Source organism: Pristiophorus japonicus, chromosome 5, assembly GCF_044704955.1.
Source record: "Pristiophorus japonicus isolate sPriJap1 chromosome 5, sPriJap1.hap1, whole genome shotgun sequence".
NCBI lineage: Eukaryota > Metazoa > Chordata > Chondrichthyes > Pristiophoridae > Pristiophorus > Pristiophorus japonicus.
This window is the reverse complement of record NC_091981.1, coordinates 241,948,024-241,970,269: the sequence shown is the minus strand read 5'-3', so window position 1 is coordinate 241,970,269 and position 22,246 is coordinate 241,948,024. Positions and strand designations below refer to the sequence as shown.

At 48.3% G+C, this 22,246-nt stretch overlaps 1 protein-coding gene across 4 annotated transcripts in view; it reads right to left on the bottom strand.

Annotated features, from left to right (window-relative positions):
* apbb1ip (amyloid beta (A4) precursor protein-binding, family B, member 1 interacting protein) overlaps window positions 1-22,246 on the bottom strand; it is a 213,393-nt gene that overhangs the window by 169,845 nt on the left and 21,302 nt on the right. The window contains exon 1 of one of the 4 annotated variants that reach the window (XM_070881451.1): window positions 14,059-14,120. The exons of 2 other annotated variants lie outside the window; for them this stretch is intronic. The gene's annotated coding sequence lies outside the window, so the exon portion shown is untranslated. Of the gene's footprint in view, window positions 1-9,063; window positions 9,125-14,058; window positions 14,121-22,246 lie in introns of those variants that run through there. One more of the 4 variants, XM_070881447.1, reaches the window with a different exon arrangement.

Below are 22,246 nucleotides of genomic sequence, written 5' to 3'. Positions count from 1 at the left end.
TCTTAAAATGAGTTCATAGGTGGATGAACAGTCCAATACGAGAACCACCGTCTCTGTCACAGGTGGGACAGATAGTTGTTGAGGCTAAGGGAGGGTGGGGCTGGTTTGCCGTGCACTCGTTCCGCTGCCTGCGCTTAATTTCTGCATGCTCTCAGCGATGAGATTCGAGGTGCCCAGCGCCCTCCCAGATGCACTTCCACCACTTAGGGCAGTCTTTGTCCGGGAACTCCCAGGTGTCAGTGGGGATGTGGCACTTTATCAGGGAGGCCTTGAGGGTGTCCTTGTAACGTTTCCTCTGCCCACCTTTGGCTCGTTTGCCGTGAAGGAGTTCCGAGTAGAGCACTTGCTTTGGGAGTCTTGTGTCAGACATGCGAACAATGTGGCCTGCCTAGCGGAACTGATCAAGTGTGGTCAGTGCTTTAATGCTGGGAATGTTGGTCTGGTTGAGGACACTAATGTTGGTGCGTCTGTCCTCCCAGAGGTTTGTCGGATCTTGTGGAGACATCGTTGGTGGTATTTCTCCAGCGACTTGAAGTGTCTACTGTACATGGTCCATGTCTCTGAGCCATACAAGAGGCTTATACAAATTATACAAAGCCCTGGTTACCCCACACCTGGAGGACTGTGAGCAGTGCTGGGCACCATACCTTAGGAAACATATATTGGCCTTGGAGGAAGTGCAGCGGAGGTTTACCAGAATGATACCTGGACTCCAAGGGTTAAGTTACGACAAGAGATGATAGAAATTAGAGTTGAAGTCCCTATAATTTAGATGGTTAAGGGGTAATTTGATTGAAGTTTTCAAGATATTAAGTGGAACAGATAGAGTAGTTAGAGAGAAACTATTTCTGCTGGCTGGGAATTCCAGGCCTAGGGGTCATAGTATAAACATTAGAGCCAGACCTTTCAGGAGTGAAATGAGGAAACTTCTCGACACATAAAGGGTAGAAGTTTGGAATCTTTATCGCAAACGGCAGTTGAAGCTAGATCAATTGTTAATTTTAAATCGGAGATTGATAGATTTTTGTTAACCAAAGGTATTAAGGGATATGGGGCAAAGGCGAGTGTATGGAGTTAGGTCGCAGATCAACCTTGATCTCACTGAATGGTGGAACAGCTTCGAGAGGCTCAGTGGCCTACTCCTGTTCCTATGTTTCTTAAAAAGAGACATTGTGACTAAATTGGCTTTTATTTGGGTTGAATCACCAGAAGTGCAATTATCTTTAGCTTAAGATATTTAAGGTTAGCCTCCATTTAAGATGATTCTGTGAAGATTGAAAGAAGATTTCTGGAATGTAGTGCGAGGTTTAGGGAAGGTTAGACAAAGGTCCATGAAATGTTTGTGAAGGCTTTTAGGATGAAGATCCTAGAGGTTTTAGATGGTCTAATGAAAAATAATGAACATAAGAATGTGAAGTGTCAATGGTCGAAGCTTCTAAGCATTAAGCGAGTACAGTATAATGGTCAACAGGGAAAGTTACAGTCGGTGCCGGTTTACTTCCGTGGAAACCCGACAACTGCAGAAATAAAATCCTGCAATCATTGTCTCCGAGATATTCCAGAAGTGACCCCGAAGAAACATCAAGGAGTGCAACTCTGTCTGATGCCACAGCTGGCCTGCTGCTCATATAAAGATTGAAGGGCCCCTATTCACCACTTGCTGGATTTTTGACGCCCGCGCATGTTAACGTGCGATTTTTTTGTGTACGTTTGCGCCAGAAAAAGAAATCAAGACTTTCGCCAAAGAAATATTTGAATTTGGCACAGTGCTCTCTGAAGTTAGTCTGGGGGGGCGGAGCTTCTGCGCTAAAAACTCTCTGGGCATGCGCGTAATGTTGAAGATGCCAGGGCAACCAGAGATGCTGAAGCAAACTGAAGCCCGCTCCCCCGAAAAGACTGCTACCGCACCGCTGCCGAAAGGGCCACAAAGGACGTCTTCCCCCCAGCTGGACCCCCGCCACCACTCTCGCCCCACCCCCCCACTGGACCACCGCCACCACTCTTCCCCCACCCCCCCACTGGACCCCCGCCACCACTCTCCCCCCACCCCCCCCACTGGACCACCGCCACCACTCTTCCCCCACCCCCCCACTGGACCCCCGCCACCACTCTCCCCCCACCCCCCCCACTGGACCCCCGCCACCACTCCCTGCCCCCCCACCCCCCACTGGACCCCCGCCACCACTCTCCCCCCACCCCCCCACTGGACCCCCGCCACCACTCTCCCCCCACCCCCCCACTGGACCACCGCTACCACTCTCCCCCCACCCCCCCACTAGACCTGTGGCCACCACTCTCCCCCCACTGGACCCCCGCCACAACTCTCCACCCAGCCCCCCACTGGACTCCCGCCACCACTCTCCCTCCATCCCCCCACTGGACCCCCGCCACCACTCTCCCCCCACTGGACCCCCACCACCACTCCCTGCCCCCCCCACCCCCCACTGGACCCCTGCCACCACTCTCCCCCCACCCCCCCACTGGACCCCCGCCACCACTCTCCCCCCACCCCCCCACTGGACCACCGCTACCACTCTCCCCCCACCCCCCCACTGGACCCCCGCCACCACTCTCCCCCCACCCCCCCACTGGACCCCCGCTACCACTCTCCCCCCACCCCTCCACTGGACTCCCGCCACCACTCTCCCCCCACCCCCCCACTGGACCCCCGCCACCACTCTCCCCCCACCCCCCCGCTAGACCTGTGGCCACCACTCCCCGCCCCCCCCACCCCCCACTGGACCCGCGGCCACCACTCCCTCCCATCCCCCCCCCCACAGCACCTCCGGCCACCAATCCCCACCCCCCCCACCCCGCTAGACCCGTGGCCACCACTCACCACTCCCCCCCCCACAGGACCTCCCCCCACTCCGCTAGACCCATGGCCACCACTCACCCCTCCCCCCCCCACTGGACCCACGGCCACCACTTCCCCCCCCCCGACCCCGCTCGACCCGTGGCCACCACGCACTCCTCACCCCCCCCCCCACTGGACCCGCGGCCACCCCTCCCCCCACCCCCACTGGACCCGTGGCCACCACTCACCCCTCCCCCCCACCCCCACAGGACCCACGGCTGCCACTCCCCCTCCCCCCCCCACTGGACCTGCGGCCACCACTCCCCCCCCCCCGCGAGTCCCACGGCCAGCACTCCCCACCCCCCACCCTGCTAGACCCATGGCCACCACCTTCTCCCCCCCCCGGCTAGACCCGCGGCCACCACTCCCCCCCGTCCCACCCCGCTAGACCCGTGGCCACCACTCCCCCTTCCCCCCCCCCCACTGGACCTGCGGCCACCACTCCCCCACCCCCCCCACCCCGCTAGACCCGTGGTCACCACTCCCCCTCCCCCCCCCTACTCGACCTGTGGCCACCACTCCCCCCCCCACCCCGCTAGACCCACGCCCACCACTCGCCCCCCCCACCCCGCTAGACCCGTGGCGACCACTCACCCCTCCCCCCCCCACTGGATCCACGGACACCACTTCCCCCCCCCCACCCCGCTAGACCCGTGGCTACCACTTACCCCTCACCCCCCCCCCACTGGACCCGTGGCCACCACTCCTCCCCCCCCCCACTGGACCTGCAGCCACCACTCCCCCCCCCCCCACTGCACTAGACCCGTGGCCACCACTCCCCCTCCCCCCCCCCCACTGGACCTGCGGCCACCACTCCCCCCCCCCCCCACTGCACTAGACCCGTGGCCACCACTCCCCCTCCCCCCCCCCACTGGACCTGCGGCCACCACTCCCCCCCCCACCCCGCTAGACCCGTGGCCACCACTCCCCCTCCCCCCCCCCACTGGACCTGCGGCCACCACTCCCCCCCCCGACCCCGCTAGACCCGTGGCTACCACTCACCCCTCCCCCCCCACTGGACCCACGGACACCACTTCCCCCCCCCACCCCGCTAGACCCGTGGCTACCACTTACCCCTCACCCCCCCCCCACTGGACCCGTGGCCACCACTCCTCCCCCCCCCCACTGGACCTGCGGCCACCACTCCCCCCCCCCACCCCACTAGACCCGTGGCCACCACTCCCCCTCCCCCCCCCACTGGACCTGCGGCCACCACTCCCCCCCCCAGCCCGCTAGACCCGTGGCCACCACTCCCCCTCCCCCCCCCACTGGACCTGCGGCCACCACTCCCCACCCCCCACTGGACCCGTGGCCACCACTCCCCCCCCCATGTTAAAGGCGCTATATAACTGCAAGCTGTTGTTGTCAGGGTGAGATGTGTCTCAAACATTTACACATATAGGGTTTTCTGATGGTGTGGCAAAAGAACTGTGGTCATGTCTGCATGACAGGCTGTGGTGACCTGCTTTGGTCACTGGTGATAACCACCTTCTCCTGGCAGCCACTAATCTAAGTGAGGACAGAGAAAAGTCCAGTGCACAGAGCACAGTGTAATCAAGATTACTCCATTGAATTTAAGGAACATTGGGGGAAAGAATTGGACCTCAATAGAAACCTGCCGATGTCACGGCGGCCTCAGGTTTATGGTTGCTGAAAATGCCGCAGTGCAACCGGACAAAAATTCACGCTGGGGCTGGAGATTTGTAGAACGGCACTAACTTACCACGTAACGCCCTCCTGGTGGCGTTAGTGGAGGCCTCCAACCCGAAGTTCCCATCCAGGAGCGGCGTTGTAGCTTCTTACAGCCTCTGGGAGCGAGGCTGTGTTCGCAATGAATTATGGCCAATTAAAAAGGCTATGAATTAAAGGAGCAATGTGTTCAGAAATAATAAAAATTTAAAATGAAGTGAAAAATGCATTTTTCAGCCCTTACTGCCTTTCAAAAAAAACATTAACATTAAAAAGAAATCTCAAATAGGAGTCTTCAGCATTTAAAGCTGAATTCCCTTCCGAACCTCAAAAAATTGGAAAGTGCTTTCAGCACGAGCACAAATGGCTCGGCAAGCCAGGGAAGCGGCACCCACGGTCTCTCACACAGCACTTCAGCTTTGTGCAGAGGGACAACACTGCAAGAGAGATGCTCTACTCACAGAGGCCAGGAGGCCCTCCAGAAAGAAGGATGTGGGACTACATCACCGAGGCTGTCTCTGCCAAAATGTTATGCCTACCACCTGGCTCTAGTGCCCAAAGAAGCTTCAGGACCTCAGACCACTGGTCAAGGTCAGTGAACGTATCTTCAAAAGCAATCTCCTACCAACTGTATCACTAGCCTCACACACTGCTCAATGAACTACATCACCCCCTCCCATCACTCGCCTACCAACAATCTGTACCAATCATGAGGCATACCTCCCATTCCTAGCCTCACCTCACCCCCTGCAATGGACGGCACTGGCCATTCTTGGCAGGTGCATGGCTGAGCCCTTGGTCAGTGGTGGGGCAGGAAGAATACAAGATACTGGTAGACTCATCCTGTTTTTGACATGCACCTCTTACTTTCCCACCTTCCCTCACCACAGCTCCACCCTTGTGCCTTCCTCATTTCACACAACCAAGAAATGCAGCTGGCCCAGCCTGTGATTGACCAAGAAGAGGGAGAAAAAGAAGAACCACCATCACTTTATTTGACACTCCCATCTACCAGCTCCTCAAGGTCGATCAGCAAGGCCATTTGCAGTGTGCCCCACTGAAAGGCAGCAGCCTTCCACCAGCCATGCTGCAGCCACTAGAGTAGCACTGCGTGACATCAGTAGGATAGGCAGAGGCACACACAAGACAGTCACTAAGAGAATGCATAACAGTGATGAGTTGATTTCTTGATGTATAAAGTTGGATTGAAAGAAAGACTTGCATTTATAATAGCGCCTTTCATGACCACCAGACATCTCAAAGCACTTTATACCCAATGAAGTACTTTTTGAAGTGTGGCCACTGAGCCATAGCTATGTACCTTCCCTCTGTTACTTACCATCACAGTGTCCTCTTGGCTACAATGGAAAAATAAAAGCCACCACAAAGCAAATTTTCACGACCACCGGATATCCCAAAGCGCTTTATAGCGAATAAAGTACTTTTGAAGTGTAATGTTCTGTTGTAATGCTTCCACTGTTGTAATGTGGAAAAGGCATCAGCCAATTTACGCATAGCAAGTTTTCACACACAGCAATGTGATAATGACCAGATAAACTGTTTTTTTAGATGTTGATTGAGGGATAGATATTAGCTAGGACAATAGGGATAATTCTCCTGCTGTTCAAAATAGTGCCATAGGATCTTTTACATCTACCTGACACAGCAGAGGGGGCCTCAGTTTAACATCTCATCTGAACGATGGCACCTCCCTCAGTACTGCACTGGAGTGTCAGCCTAGATTTTGTGTTCAAGTCCTTGGAGTGGGACTTGAACTCACAACCTTCTGACACAGAGGCAAGGGTGCTACCAACTGAACCACAGTTGATACAGAGGCCTTCCTTTACCATCCGAGGCCTTGCAAGTGTTCAGCAGCACTCCTTACACACTTTTTAAACATCTATTGCAGCAAGTCACTACTTCACTAAAATCAAAAAAACAGTCCAAAAGTTTAAATGCAAACTTACATGAAAGATGTGTGTATCCTTTTGAGAGACTGTGGTGCAACAAGGTACTCAGGCCAGTCCTGAGCCCCATCCACACGAAACTGAGAACGTACACCAAAGAGCTTATCATTGTCCTGAGCAGCTCCATGGTCAAGGTCACCTATGAGGGCACGGTGCAAGAACTGCCACTCTGGATTGTCCCGGGCGATGGCCCCACACTGCTTGGAAGGAGCTGACTGGGCAAAATCCGCTGAAACTGGGATGACATCTGAGCACTATCACATGTCAATGAAGCCTCATGTACCCAGGTTTTCAACAAATTTCCTTCCCTTTTTGAACCTGGTATTGGAAACTTTTCCGGGGTGATGGTGCGGAACCACTTGGTCCCAGAGACACGACCCATTCACCACAAGGCGCGAGCGGTACCTCACATGATGAGGGAGAGAGTGGAAATCGAGCTGGACAGGCTGCAACACGAGGGCATCATCTCCCCAGTGGAATTCAGGGACTGGGCCAGCCCGATTGTTCCAGTACTCAAAAGTGATGGCACGGTCAGGATTTGCGGCGATTATAAAGTAACTATTAATCGTTTCTCGCTACAGAACCAATACCCGCTACCGAAGTCAGACGACCTATTTGCGACGCTGGCAGGAGGGAAGACGTTCACCAAGCTCGACCTGACTTCAGCCTACATGATGCAGGAGCTGGAGGAGTCTTCGAAGGGCCTCACCTGCATCTATACGCAAAAGGGACTGTTCATCTACAAATGCCCGTTTGGAATTCGGTCGGCTGCAGCGATCTTCCAGAGAAACATGGAGGGCCTACTCAAGTCGGTACCACGCATGGTGGTTTTTCAGGTCGACATATTGGTCATAGGTCGGGACACCGTCGAGCACCTACAAAACCTGGAGGAGGTCCTCCAGCGACTGGATCGCGTAGGACTGCGGCTGAAGAGGTTGAAATGCGTCTTCATGGCAACAGAAGTGGAGTTTTTGGGGAGAAAGATCGTGGCGGACGACATTCGGCCCACAGACGCCAAGACAGAGGCTATCAGGAATGCGCCCAGGCCATAGAACGTCACGGAGTTGCAGTCGTTCCTGGGACTCCCCAACTATTTTGGTAACTTCCTACAGGGGTTAAGCACCCTCTTAGAGCCCCTACATGTGTTATTGTGTAAAGGTGAGAACTGGGTATGGGGAAAAAAACAAGCAATTGCTTTTGAGAAAGCCAGAAACTTTTTATGCTCCAACAAGCTGCTTGTATTGTATAATCCGTGTAACAGACTTGTGCTAGCATGTGATGCGTCGTCGTACGGAGTCGGGTGTGTATTACAACAAGCTAACGTTGCAGGGAAGTTGCAACCTATCACCCGCCTATGCCTCCAAGAGCTTGTCAAAGGCCAAGAGGGCCTACAACATGATTGAGAAAGAGACATTAGCGTGTGTGTTCGGGGTAAAGAAAATGCATCAGAACCTGTTTGGCCTCAAATTTGAGTTGGAAACCGATCACAAGCCCCTCATATCCCTGTTCGCTGAAAACAAGTGGATAAATACTAATGCCTCAGGCCGCATACAAAGGTGGCCACTCACGCTATCAGCGTATAACTATACCATCTGCCACAGGCCAGGCATCAAGAACTGTGCGGATGCTCTCAGTCGGCTACCATTGCCCACCACGGGGTTGGAAATGGCGCAGCCTGCAAACTTGTTGACGGTGGCACAGCCCGCAGACTTGTTGATGATCATGGTAGCATTTGAAAATGATAAGTCACCTGTCACGGCCCACCAGATTAGGACTTGGACCAGCTAAGATCCTCTGCTGTCCCTAATAAAAAACTGTGTACTGCATGGGAGCTGGGCCAGCATCCCCGTTGAAATCCACCTAAAAGATATTCAATGAGCCAGCCTCCACAGCTCTCAGGGGCAGAGAATTTCCCAGATTTACAACCCTCTGAGAGAAGAAATTTCTCCTCACCTCATTTTCAGGCTGGAAAGCCCAAGTTCCGCCAATTTTTCTTTATAACTCAGACCCCTGACACTAGGGCTAAGCCTATGGCTCTTCTCTGCCTTGCATCCACTGTTTGAATGTCTGTCTTGTTTCTTGCCGACTAAAACCGAATGCAATATTCAAGGTACAGTCTGACCAAAGCATTGTACATTCTATATGGAGCAATATGTCTACATATACAGCCCATGCTCTAGCAAAAATGTGCCTACAAGGGATTATTACACCTCTTGGTCCTCAGAGTGACCGTTACACGCAGGTTTAGGAACTAACTGGTAACACCATGAAAACGATTATTCAACGATCATTCAAAATGTAATATATCAAAGTTACTTTTGCAGAACTTAAATAATACACGTTCCATCTGAAGGCCAACACCACATTTTTTAATCAATCTGGATTACTAACAGTTCCTTGAGCTCTTCCCTATCAGTAATTTAAATGAAGCAATCCAGCAAAGCTCAGAGAGTAAAATGTCTGGTAATGTTGCAACATGTGCTTGAATTTACAATACGTAAAGCAAGCTTTAAAATGATCTCTTGAACAGTGGAATATTTCAGTACATACCTTTGTACAATGCAGTACAGGCCTTTGCTATTGTAACTGATTTTCCTCTAGAATGCAGTCGTTCAAATGGCGACTGTGCGTTCAAGTATTTTTGTCACATTTACAAGTTGCTAATCTTGTTCTGAGGTCAGATATTTCTCTGTGCTTGCCTGTGCTCCGATAACCCCCTGTGTGTTTATGCATTTGCATTGCAATGCTACTGAATGGAGCTGGTTTTGGGCTATATCTGCATTAGTTCTGGGAGCTATGTATGAGCTACCTTTCCCATCCTGCGTAATTATCCTTATCAATTTCATGTGCATAAGATTTAAGAGTTGGAACTAGAAAAGACAAGAAAAATCTTTGAGCTCAAACATTGCACCGATCGCTATTTTAAGTGGCGTTAATCTATTTATTTTAATGGAGTTAAGAGTTCTATTAAAATAGCAGAACATGCATTCAGTAATTGTACAGCAAAATTGCTATTTTTAGGCTTTATTCATTTAAGGTGGATTCACACAGCAAATATAACATGAGTAAAAAGTGGTTTCCACTTTGCACCAAGGTTAAATTTGCTTAACAGTGTAATCTGGCTTCAGGGCCTGACCTGGCTCCGAAGTGGAGCAAGACTGTTTAGGTCAGCTCAGGCAGGCCTCACTGAGATTCAAAGTCAAGCCTCAAAAACATGTTTAACCTGCAGCAAGGTCGACTCCTGATGTCGGTATCTCTCGGGAAACCTAGCGTCAAAGTCCAGAAGAGGGCCGAAAAGAATCATAAGAACATATGAACATAAGAAATAGAAGCATAAATAGGCCATTTGGCCCCTCGAGCCTGCTCTGCCATTCAATAAGATCATGGCTGATCTTCTACTTCAACACCATTTTCCTGCACAATTCCCATATCCCTTAATATCCAAAATTCTATCAGTTTCTGTCTTAAATATACTCAACGACTGAGCTTCCACAGTCCTCCGGGCTAGAGAATTCCAAAGATACATCACCCTCTGAGCGAAGAAATTTCTCCTCATCTCAGTCGTAATTGGCTGACCCCTTATTCAGAGACTGTGACCCCTGGTTCTAAACATCAACAACAACAACTTGTATTTATATAACGTCGTTAACGTAGTGAAACATCCCAAGCCGCTTCACAGAAGTATTATGCGATATAAATTTGACACCAAGCCACATAAGTATAAATTAGTGCAGATGACCAAAAGCTTGATCAAAGAGGTATGTTTTAAGGAGTGCCTTGAAGAAGGAAAGCGAGGTAGAGAGTCGGAGAGGTTTAGGCAGGGAGTTCCAGAGCGAGGGGTCGAGGCAATAGAAGGCACGGCCACCAATGGTTAAGCGATTATAATCAGGGATGCTCATCTTGGGGGTTGTGGGGCTGGAGGAGATTACAGAGATAGGATGGGGCGAGGCTATGAAGGAATTTGAAAATAAGGATGAGAATTTTGAAATCGAGGCGTTGCTTAACCGGAAGCCAATGTAGCTTAGCGATCACTGGGGTAATGGGTGAACGGGACTTGGTGCGAGTCAGGACATGGGCAGCCAAGTTTTGGATCACCTCTAGTTTACGTAGGGTAGAATGTGGGAGGACAGCCAGGAGTGCGTTGGAATAGTCAAGTCCAGAGGTAACAAAGGCATGGATGAGGGCTTCGGCAACAGACTCCCCAGCCAGGGAAAACATCCTCCCTGCATCTACTCTGTCAAGCCCTGTAAGAATTTCGTTTGTTTCAATGAGATCATTCTTCTAAATCATACCTCACAGAAGGAGGCCATTCAGCCCATCATGCCTGTGCCGGCACTTTGAAAGAGCTACCAATTAGCCTCCCTCCCCTTTTCTTTCCTTACATCCCTGTAAATTTCTCCTTTTCAATTATATACCCAATTCTTTATTAAAATGTTACTGTTGAATCTGCTTGCACCACCCTCTCAAAAAATGTGTTCCAGATCAAAACAACTCGCTGTGTGAAAATATTCTTCTAATTGCCCCCCTGAATTTTTTACCAATGATCTTAAATCCATGTCCTCTGGTTACTGCCACTCATGCCAGTGGAAAGATAGTGCCGCGATTTGCGTACCGGGCCGGCACGCATCCGATGATGACATCATCGGCATGCGCGCCGACCCCTTTGCGCCCTGCAGGGGAGATTGCCCCATGAAGCACGAAGCTGACATGGGCCATTGTCCGCGGCCGCTTTGCAGGGCGAGGACATCTGCCTGGGGTGCCCCTTAAAGGGGAGGCCGTGTGTTCCCCGGGCCACCATCATCTTCCTCATCTCGACTGGGCTGCCATCATGCAGCCCGGCACTCCTCTTTGGGTGCCGGGCCACTGGCCCGATTAAGATTGTCCCTGGTGGCCCAGTGGCGGCCACTAAAGGGCCTGCAGAGTACGCAGCGGCCCTCCCCTTTAACTGAAGGGGAGGGGCGTTGTGGCACGTCAGCACTACGCGGGCACCTCAGGAGCACCCCTCCAACGAGGTGGAGTGCGTGAGATAGTGCTCCGCCTCATTTGAGGGGCGCAGAGGGCAATTCCACGCTGGGGACGTGACGTCCCGCCTGACCGATAACTGGTAAGGTTACCGGACGGACGGGACCCGGGACAATTTTGGCCCCAGTGTCTTTAAACATGGAGAACAATCATGGGCTGCTTTGCTTTGAGTTTGTTTTGTTTTCAACTTTTACTGAGTATTTAGAAAGCGATACGCGTGAGTAACCAAAAGATATCTAAATATGAGAACAAGAGAGAAAAGTAAGGGCCAGTAACAGACATGCGTGGTATTCAGAGCACTCAGAACACTGGCTGGTGGAGGCTGCCAGGTAGTTTTCCAAGTTCCTGCTTATGTTGGACAAGAGTTGCTACCAGACCACATGGTGGAAAAATGAGCCCCTCAATGTTGGAGTCCATTACTAAAGAAGCAGTAGCAGGACATTTGGAAAAGCAAAATTCGGTCAGGCAGAGTCAGCATAGATTTATGAAGGGGAAGTCACGTTTGACAAATTTGCTGGAGTTCTTTGAGGATGTAACGATAAAGGGGAACCAGTGGATGTGGTGTATTTGGACTTCCAAAAGGCATTTGACAAAGTGCCACATAAAAGGTTACTGCACAAGATAAAAGTTCACGGGGTTGGGGGTAATATATTAGCACGGATAGAGGATTGCTAACTAACAGAGAACAGAGAGTCGGGATAAATGGTTCATTCTCTGGTTGGCAACCAGTAACTAGTGGGGTGCCTTAGGGATCAGTGCTGGGACCCCAACTATTTGCAATCTATATTAACGACTTGGAAGAAGGGACTAAGTGCAACGTAGCCAAGTTTGCTGACGATACAAAGATGGGAGGAAAAGCAATGTGTGAGGAGGACATAAAAAATCTGCAAAAGATTTGATATAGACAGGCTAAGTGAGTGGGCAAAAATTTGATAGATGGAGTATAATGTTGGAAAGTGTGAGGTCATGCACTTTGGCAGAAAAAAATCAAAGAGCAAGTTATTATTTAAATGGAGAAAGATTGCAAAGTGCCGCAGTACAGCGGGACCTGGGGGTACTTGTGCATGAAACACAAAAGGGTAGTATGCAGGTACAGCAAGTGATTAGGAAGGCCAATGGTATCTTGGCCTTTATTGCAAAGGGGATTGAGTATAAAAGCAGGGAAGTCTTGCTACAGCTATACAGGGTATTGGTGAGGCCACACCTGGAATACTGCGTGCAGTTTTAGTTTCCATATTTACGAAAGGATATACTTGCTTTGGAGGCAGTTCAGAGAAGGTTCACTCGGTTGATTCCAGGGATGAGGGGGTTGACTTATGAGGAAAGGTTGAGCAGGTTGGGCCTCTACTCATTGGAATTCAGAAGAATGAGAGGTGATCTTATCAAACCGTATAAGATTATGAGAGGGCTTGACAAGGTGGATGTAGAGAGAATGTTTTCACTGATAGGGGAGACTAGAACTAGATGGCATAATCTTAGAATAAGGAGCCGCCCATTTAAAACAGAAATGAGGAGAAATTTCTTCTCTCAGAGGGTTGTAAATCTATGGAATTCGCTGCCACAGAGAACTGTGGAAGTTGGGATATTGAATAAATTTAAGACAGAAATAGACAGTTTCTGAAACGATTAGGGGATAAGGGGTTATGGGGAGCGGGCGGGGAAGTGAAGCTGAGTCCATGATCAGATCAGCCATGATCTTATTGAATGGCGGAGCAGGCTCGAGGGGCTGTATGGCCTACTCCTGTTCCTACTTTTTATATTCTTATGTTCTTATGTTAAATACCAGGATGCTGAGAGAGGGCTATGCACCTTGCAAAGCAAAATTTGCAAAGTGGATGGAAGACTGACGAGACAAAGTTTAACAAAAAACACCAGCTTTTGCTGATGTTGATACAGTTGCATGTTTTTGCCTTGTAAGCCTGTGGTTGTTAAGGGAGTGTCCATACTTGATTGCCCATAGATCTATGATGATTTGTACTAAATGGAACCGCACCCCTTTTTCTCTGATATTCTCAAACAAACATTATCATTTGCCTCTCTAGAAATGGAAAAAGAACTGCTACAGTAAATATGTTTTTTTTAAATGTTTTCTTTTTAATTAATGCATTTGGAATAAAAATAATAACCAAAATAGCTGTTGATGTATTAAAATTGGTGGATGTTGCCACACATGCCTTGTTTCAATGTGGTGCTTTTGCTAACAGTTAGGCTGAGGAAGTGGCACACCGCAAGAAGGTCACGAAATTTTAGTGCACGATAAAGCGTACTGACAGGAAATACTGACACATGGCACAAAGAAACTAGATTAACATCTGCTGGCCCCCATGCTGACAGAATCAAAAACAACAATACTATTTGACTTTAAATCCAAAAGCTTTACTTATTTTTCTTGTTCAATTCTGCCTGACCTTTCTTTTTGTAATTTTCTCTGCCCTTCGGTGTCTCCCTATCTTTTCTGACCATTTCCCTTTGTTTTCCATTACCAGGTTTCCCTTTTCCTACCTCACAATTAACATTAAGTACCTTGGGACGTTGTACTATGTTGAAGGCACTATATAAATGCAGGTTGTTATTCTTCTTATAGTCGGCAACAGGATGTTGTCAATAAAACATCAGTTAACTCTCCACCCTCCTCTGTAATCCCATGCGATTTCTGATGGGTCGAAACAAACAGTTTAAAGGACAACAGGGGATAAAATGATACACTACCTTTATTTCTAGTGGGCAAAACAAATACAAATCTTTAATTACCCTTACCACATAGATCTATAAATGGCAAGAATTTTTGATAGCCACTAAGTAACCAAAAGATCCATTTCATCACAGGCGGTAAGAGTATGTTGAAGAAACATTGCTAGAAATCTAATGAAGACCAATTTTAGGCAATGCTTAACACCTCAGCCAAAGATCTTGGGACTGAAATTGCCCTCTGCCCAAAACGACGCACACCTAGCGGTTTTTAAGGCTTCCGTCCGCCCCATGGGGCGGACAATCCGAAGAAATTCAGGTCTTTGTATTTTTTTTGGAGCAGGGCGGAAGTGGCGTCGTCATGGGGGCGGAATTGTGGACGGGTCGGAGAGGCCGTCGCTCTGAGTCATCAGCGCCGCACTGATGACATCAGCACGATGCGGACGTGCCGCCTTGCACTGACACGTCACAACGTTCTTTCCCTCAGTTAAAGAGGAGGGCTGCTGCGAGCTCTGCAGCCATTTTAGTGGCAAACACTGGGCCGCCAGGGAGGGTTTCAGCTGGGCCAGCGGGGGTGCCGGGCTTCCTGCTGGCAGCCTGACCGAACCCGTGGCCACCATTGTCAGGCCGACCCGGCAGTCAGCCGACAATTAAAATAAAATAGCGGTCGCAGCAGTGCGCCCTCCCCTTTAAGGGCGGAAGTACCGCCCAGCCGCAAGAAGGTTCCCGCTGGGAAAAGCTGTCGGTGGCACCGACCGGTGGTGGCACCACTCCCACGGGGCAATTTCCTAAAAGGGGTCGGCACATGCATGACGCGGTGGGAGAATGGGTGGGGTGGTCCCGTACACCGCTCCAAAAATAAAGGAGTGCAATTTACAAAATGGTGGCCCCTCCGCGCCAACCGAGCTGTGAGTCCTTATCGACCCATGGCCGCCTCTTTGAGGTGGTGACGGCTCTTATAGAAAGGGGCAATTTCGGCCCCAGTAGGAACTTTCAGTATTGAAAAATCTTCCTTTTCAAATACATCTGCGTTAATACATCTGGAAAAGTTAGCTCCTCTAAAATTCTAGCACAGTAAATGTTGAAGATGAACTTTCATGTTATTTTTGTAAATGATCTTCTCTAACACTGTAACTATGAATGTTCTAAAATCCAGCCAGATAACTGTAAATAAATCATAAAACATCGTTCTACTTACAGCCTATACTGTGTAAAATGGAAAATTAAAACCCTTTTTAATTTGGACCTTGTGAGCTGATGGAACTGAGATGTTATAGATTGTGAGTTGCAAGTTTAGGGTCAGCCATGATCTCACTGAATGGCAGAACAGGCTTAAGGGGCTGAATGGCCTATTCCTGTACCTAAGTTCCTATGTCTGCTATCGCAATATCTTACCAGCTGCCAGCCTGAGTGTCAGTGTCAGGCAAGTCTGCATTTAATTATCTTAGTTTTAAAAATATCAGCTCAGTGGAATATAGATTAATGATGACTGATACTTGCTCTGTTGACCTACACTAACCCTGAACTTAACCTGCGGCATTGAATTATTTTGAAATGTTTGAAAGATAAATTGTCAGGATGAATTGAAGGTTTGGACAATTTAAAAGGCTGCTCTGAATTTATCATGTAACACATGTACTGTACCTGGAAAATAAATCTTCCAGAAAGCAGATACCAACAAATCGATATCGCAAAACTAAATAGACCACCTTCCCTCTGTGCACTAGGTATGGAAAAAGCGTTAACACTTTTAAAGGGAACAGATTTCAAATTTTGCTACGCCTAGTGCACAGAGGATATTTTTCATTGTGGTGTAAAAATGTGCAACGGTGACATGAATAAAAACTGTTCCTTTTTCATCCATCAGTAATAAGTATTTGTTGTATTTTCAGAGTAGAGGACATGGGCTATTATGATAAAATAATACCATATTACTTGCTGTGCTACTTAGTGAAAAAACCTACAATTCAGTTATTTAAAAAAATAATAATGTAGGTGTCTGGATAAAGAATTTATAAAGCATTATGTATTGAGACTAATTCATTGTGCTGATAACGCATGCACCATGTTCAATATGTGCAGGTCTGCTTATCAATAAGACTGTACATTGCAAACACTGTAACATCGGCTGGACCAATGACTTGCACAGAACTTGGTGATACTTCAAGGAGTCTGTTGATAAAATGCACTTGGTGCAAAATACACTCAACAATAACGTATATTATTTTATTTATATGATGGAGATAAATATACAAAGGCCTAGAATTTGGGTCGTTTGTGCCTCCCGTTAGCAGCCTCGGGGGCAACTAACGGGGCGCAAACAACTTTTTGCTCCGGCGCGACGCAGCTAATGACTCCCGCTAAATTCCGCGGCGGCGGTAACCGGTAGCGCCTCACTCCACTGCGCCGGCGGTGACGATGTCATCACCGTGCTCAGCGTCCCGTTAGCATCCCGAACTCTAAATTGGGTATCGCCCCCTGAAGCTGCACTGGGCGATGCCAATGATAGCTTCCGGGGGCGCGTACAGGACTCTCTGCTTGAGTGTCGAGCTGTTGGCACCGCACTCCCGCACCCGGTGGTCCAGGGAGGACCATTTTTCCAGTGCAGAATTTTCAGCTTGGGCCTTTCCATTTAATGAAAGGAAAAGCCCCCCCACGCGCCCCGCTCCCTGTGCACCTGCCCCGCATGTGCCCCAGAAAAGAAGTGCAGCATATTATTTTGCTCTCCAGTTCCTTTCGGGATTGGTAACCCGATGTTCGTGAGTGGGATGGCACTTCCACGCCTGGCTCAAAATGTCCTGCCTCCCGGATGTTACTGCCCCCCAAACGGGGCGCAATAGAATTTTTCCCAAAATATTTTAATGATGGTCAAATTATAAATATATCTGTATGTGACTGGCTATCATCTGGCTGCATAAAATCAGCATCAATAGGATTAATCCCTTTCAGTCAGCTCAAAGGCTAATTTTATATTGATTTATTCTCAGTCTTTGCTCAGTATTTGCAAAGGATTTCCCAAGTGGCAGAAAAATAAATAATAGAGAGATCTGTGACAAAAAAGTCCATAACCCAGAAATTCCTGTCGACTGTGTTATTGTACGATCACTTAACATGCTTGCTTCAAATTCTTCTCTTTTTTATCTTAACAAAGGTTTTAACCAATTTATTTAAAAGGCAGTTACCATCATCATCATCATAGGTGGTCTCTCGTATCGAGGATGACTTGCTTCCACGTCAAAAAGGGATGAGTTCACATGTGTTTCAATGAAGGACCCAATATTCCAGATCCCGAACTACATTCTGAAGGGTGGAAGATGTTTGTGCTTTTTTTAATGTGTGGTGGCCGTTGCACACCAGCCACCACACGGGCTTGACAGAGCTAGGTCTTGCTCCAGTGGCAAGGATTAACCAAGACGACTGGAGACCTGCTCTGCTGCACGGACCTAGTGCGCACACATATAGCAGTGTGGGCTGGCTCGTGCTGGCCTTGGGCCCTTGCCTCTTCTGGGCCCTGAACTCACGCCTCTCCTGGGCCCCAATTACGTCGCTCTGCAATCTCTCGCCACTCCTTTGCCCCGAACTCGCTGCTCCTTCAACATCTGTGTAAGCTAAGTAACTTATTGAATACCCAAATTTCGTCATTTACTGTCGGTCTTGGCAACCCATGTCCATTATAATGGAAAAGCACACGCTTTTCCTTGGCATTACATCTGAGGGAGGTGCAGAGTTTTTTTTTAACCTCATCCACCGTTGGATCCAGGCTCTGCTTATATCTGACCCTTGGTTGCCAATTCTCATACTGCTTCTTGAAGTTAGCACCAATTCTTTCCAAAGCTTTCTGAGGGCTCATAGACAGTGGATCTATCCAACAGTCCAATCGAGCACAGGGAGTAGTTACCATTGCCGACAGTAAGGACAGGTTGTGATTAGTTTGGGGAACTGATATCATCAGCAGCACTTTCCTGAGGTAAAGATGCTTTCTGGGGCCTAAACTGGACATGCTTGAATCTGACACTAGTTCATCAAAACAGAAATGTTTCGTACTCCTGCCGCTGAAATCTTTTACTCTCGTGAGCATAAAATCTTCCTTAAAAAAATACAAGTAACAAGTATTGGGGGCAATTTTACCCTAACCTGCCCATTGGGAAGCTGATGGGATTGGGTCCAATGCTGGTTTCACGCCCTGCCTGATTTTACTATCCAGATGAAGTAATATTGGGCGGGGTGTAAAACCGTCGCCCACCTGACCCTGTCAGTTTTCTGGTGGGCGGGTTAGGACAAAGTTACCCCCAATATATGTAACCCTTGAAAGTTGGTGTAGTTTCAAAGCTTGCAATTGTACTTTGGGCTCAAACCAGTAGGCCAGTGTGTAATAAAAACAGCAGATGCTGAAAATCTCAGTGGATCAGGCAGCATCTATGAAGAGAAAAACAGAGTTAATGTTTCAAGTCGATGACCCTTCCTCAGAACCCGGGCCAGTGGGTAGTTTGTCCTATCCTTTTCCTTTCGATGTTCCCCTGATGCTCTCGAGCAAACATAATTTAAGGGAGGATCTGGGCGCCTTAGGAAATGGTAAAGGGAAGCAGGGGGAAGCGGAATGAAAAATGTCCATCAATCATTTTGTTATTATTGTTAGTAAAGGTTGATGATAGATCACAGGCTTGCAATCATTGACTCCATGGTACTGACAGGCGGTCAGTCAGTGTGTCCTTGCAGTCAGCACAGGAAGTCACCACACTGAGGCTGGTGAGTTACAAAGTAACAATCACCCAACTGTTTTAAGCTTTTGAGGCATAACTAACCACATTTTTTAAAGGAAGCTACACAGCTGCATGAGATTCTTCACAAAAATCCAGTGAAGTGTGTTCTGATTATAAACATGTTCCTGCAGAAGTGAATCTGTGTTCAGTAGAAAATCGGCTGTTTAATTTTGCTCCAGTCATTTAGCTTTCTGTGGGATTGGGTGCAACTTGTGACTGTTCTGTCCCACTTTAGATAAAGTGAAGCATAAATACCTGTGAAAGAATGATTATTTTTTCTTCATAGTTAGTTCATTTATTTAAGGCACATTGTAATAGTTCTTGGAGGTAATTCTATTTGAGGCACTTGACTCTTTTGGTGAATGTCTCAATATTCTTGGTCGTACATAAAATATCTACATTGTCAAAATGTAGGAAACAACCTCCAATTAAAAATGGCTTTGAAATAAAAGACCCTGATCTATACCCATACATAGATTCATATCTAAGCCAAATCCAATGCTCACATCCAACACTCAGATCCGTATTCTTACCTGTCCCAAATCCATTATCCATATCTATACCAATACGTGTAACCTAAACAGCTTACCATATCCATACCCATATCAATATCCATTGCATTATCCTATCTTGAAATACTTATCATTGAAATAGTTTATGTTTGGGGCAGTTGGTGCTAAAAGTGATCTATTGCACCTTGTGAATATTCTATGGCCAGAATTTTACCGGCGCTGAGAGGGCGGGATCGGAAGTGGGTCAGCTGTCAAAATTGAAATGATTGACAGTGGGTCAGGAACCTCCATGCTAATCTCCCAGGGATTGGGTCTGCCAGCGTTGAACAGACCCGACACCAAGCGGCAAGGGAAGCCATTTAAATTTTTAAGAGGTTGTTAAAAGGCAATTAAACACCATTTTGTGCGGTACTTAACATTTTTCCAGCCTTTTGACGAGGTTCACGATGCTCGGGGATCACGTCAGGTAAGTAGATCATCATCATCATCATCATAGGCATTCTCTCGGAATCAAGGAAGACTTGCTTCCACTCCTGAAGTGGGTTCTTTGGTGGCTTAACAGTCCAATACGAGAGCCATAGACTCTGTCACAGGTGGGACAGATAGTCGTTGAGGGAAGGGGTGGGTGGGACTGGTTTGCCGCACGCTCTTTCCGCTGCCTGCGCTTGATTTCTGCTTGCACTCGGCATTGAGACTTGAGGTGCTCAGCGCCCTCCTGGATGCACTTCCTCCAATTAGGGTGGTCTTTGGCCAGGGACTCCCAGGTGTTGGTGGGGATGTCGCACTTTATCAGGGAGGCTTTGAGGGTGTCCTTGTAACGTTTCCACTGCCCACCTTTGGCTCATTTGCTGTGAAGTAGAGCATTTGCTTTGGGAGTCTCGTGTCTGGCATGTGAACTATGTGGCCTGCCCAGTGGAGCTAATCGAGTGTGGTCAGTGCTTCATTGATGAGGATGTTTATGTTTACTGTACATGTCTACATATGTACAATAGACACCTCAAGTTGCTGGAAAAATATCACCAACGATGTCTCCGCAAGATCCTACAAATCCCTGGGAGGACAGATGCACCAACATCAGCGTCCTCGTTCAGGCTAAGTAGATCGGGTGTTCCATCAGTATCCATTCTTCTGAATAGTTAACAGCTGCATATGTGGTATAAAAGCTCCCATTTCATAGCTGTTTACTTTCCAATCTTAGCAGCTGGAACCTTCCTGATTTGGAAGACACATTTGTGCTTTATGCAGTTAGGAAGGGTTTGGAGTAAACTCTCTATCCTTGGATCAACCTCTCTCACCATTGACAGATCTCTTCTATCATCTCAACTTCATCTACCATCTATTCCATCAGCATCGGTGCCCTTAAAAAAATCTCAACTTGGTCCTCAGAATTCCACCATGCCCCCAACATCAATATCATTAGGCACACCAGCAGCACCAACAACAACACCAACCTCCACAATCAACTGATGCTGCACAGGTCACAGGGCATCAGCACCCGACCACATTGCTGCCCAGGAGGCTAGGGATGGCCTCACCATGGCCAGGTTTCCTTCTCTTCACACTGTACACCCTGGCTGTCACATGATGCACCATGTTGGTACCACCACACACCAGCACCGTAAAGCATCCCTGCAATGACCAAGTGATTCCTTTCACACTCATCACTATTGCGGGGAACCATTATGTCTCACCATTAACTGCAACTCACTAATCCACTTCCAAAAGTGCACACAAATCTGTCCAAGAATGCAAAGTGTTGAAAATATAGATTTCAATGTTTGACAGCATATTAACAGAAACTTTACATGAACATTGGATAAAACATCCAAATGCCTACCCTTGTGTGTTGTTAGTTGGTATGATTGCAATAGGATGAGGGTGAGTGTGAGGTATGGTTAGTGAGATGGGGATGTGATAATGTAGATAGAGAGAGAGGTGTGTGGAGGTACAAGGTAAGTTGGTGTGAGTAAGGATGTGCAGGAGTAGGGTAGGGAAGGCAGATGATGGAGATGTGATGAGTGGCACAGCAGGATGAGGTTGAGTGTGGCTTTGCAGTAACGTTTTGTGATCTACTGAGATCATTGAAAGATTTGCGCCACTGCAGCCTGGTTCCCCTGATGACATCCCTACTTGTGCCCTTCTGTGCAAACAGGCTGCACTGGTCTCCAGGGAGGTCTCTTCCATCCATTGGAAGGGAAGAGAACCTCCCTGTGTGCTGTGACTCCCTCCATAAGCATCTGGAGGGAGTCATGGGAGAGCCTGGGTGCAGCCGTGCACATTTATGCCGTGCTTGTCAGTGTTTGCAGAAGCTCAATGCTGTAGAACACTGACAGCACAACTATCAAAATCAATATGGTCCTGTTAAGGGAACCGGCTGATGACACATCATCAAATGACATCATCGAACCTGCTTCCTTTTAATTGGCTGGGTACCTCGCTGGGCTGGCTTAACAAGCCTAATCAAAGTAAAATCACTGTAGAGAGTGGGATGGAGCAGACAGCGAGTGGGGACCTCGCTACAGACCCCGGCATCCCAGACTCGCCTCGGTTGGCGAAATTGTGGCTGATGGCATTATCACTACATAGGTAGATAGAGGCTAAATTAGCTTTGTGCATAAATATAAATGAATACTTTGTGATCTGTGAAGCTTAGCCTGGGAAATGTCTGAGATGGTCTAGCTCCAAGGTGTTTAGGTTCCAGAAGATAACTTTTGTTTTTAGTTTCCATACAATATTCATTTGTTAATTAAG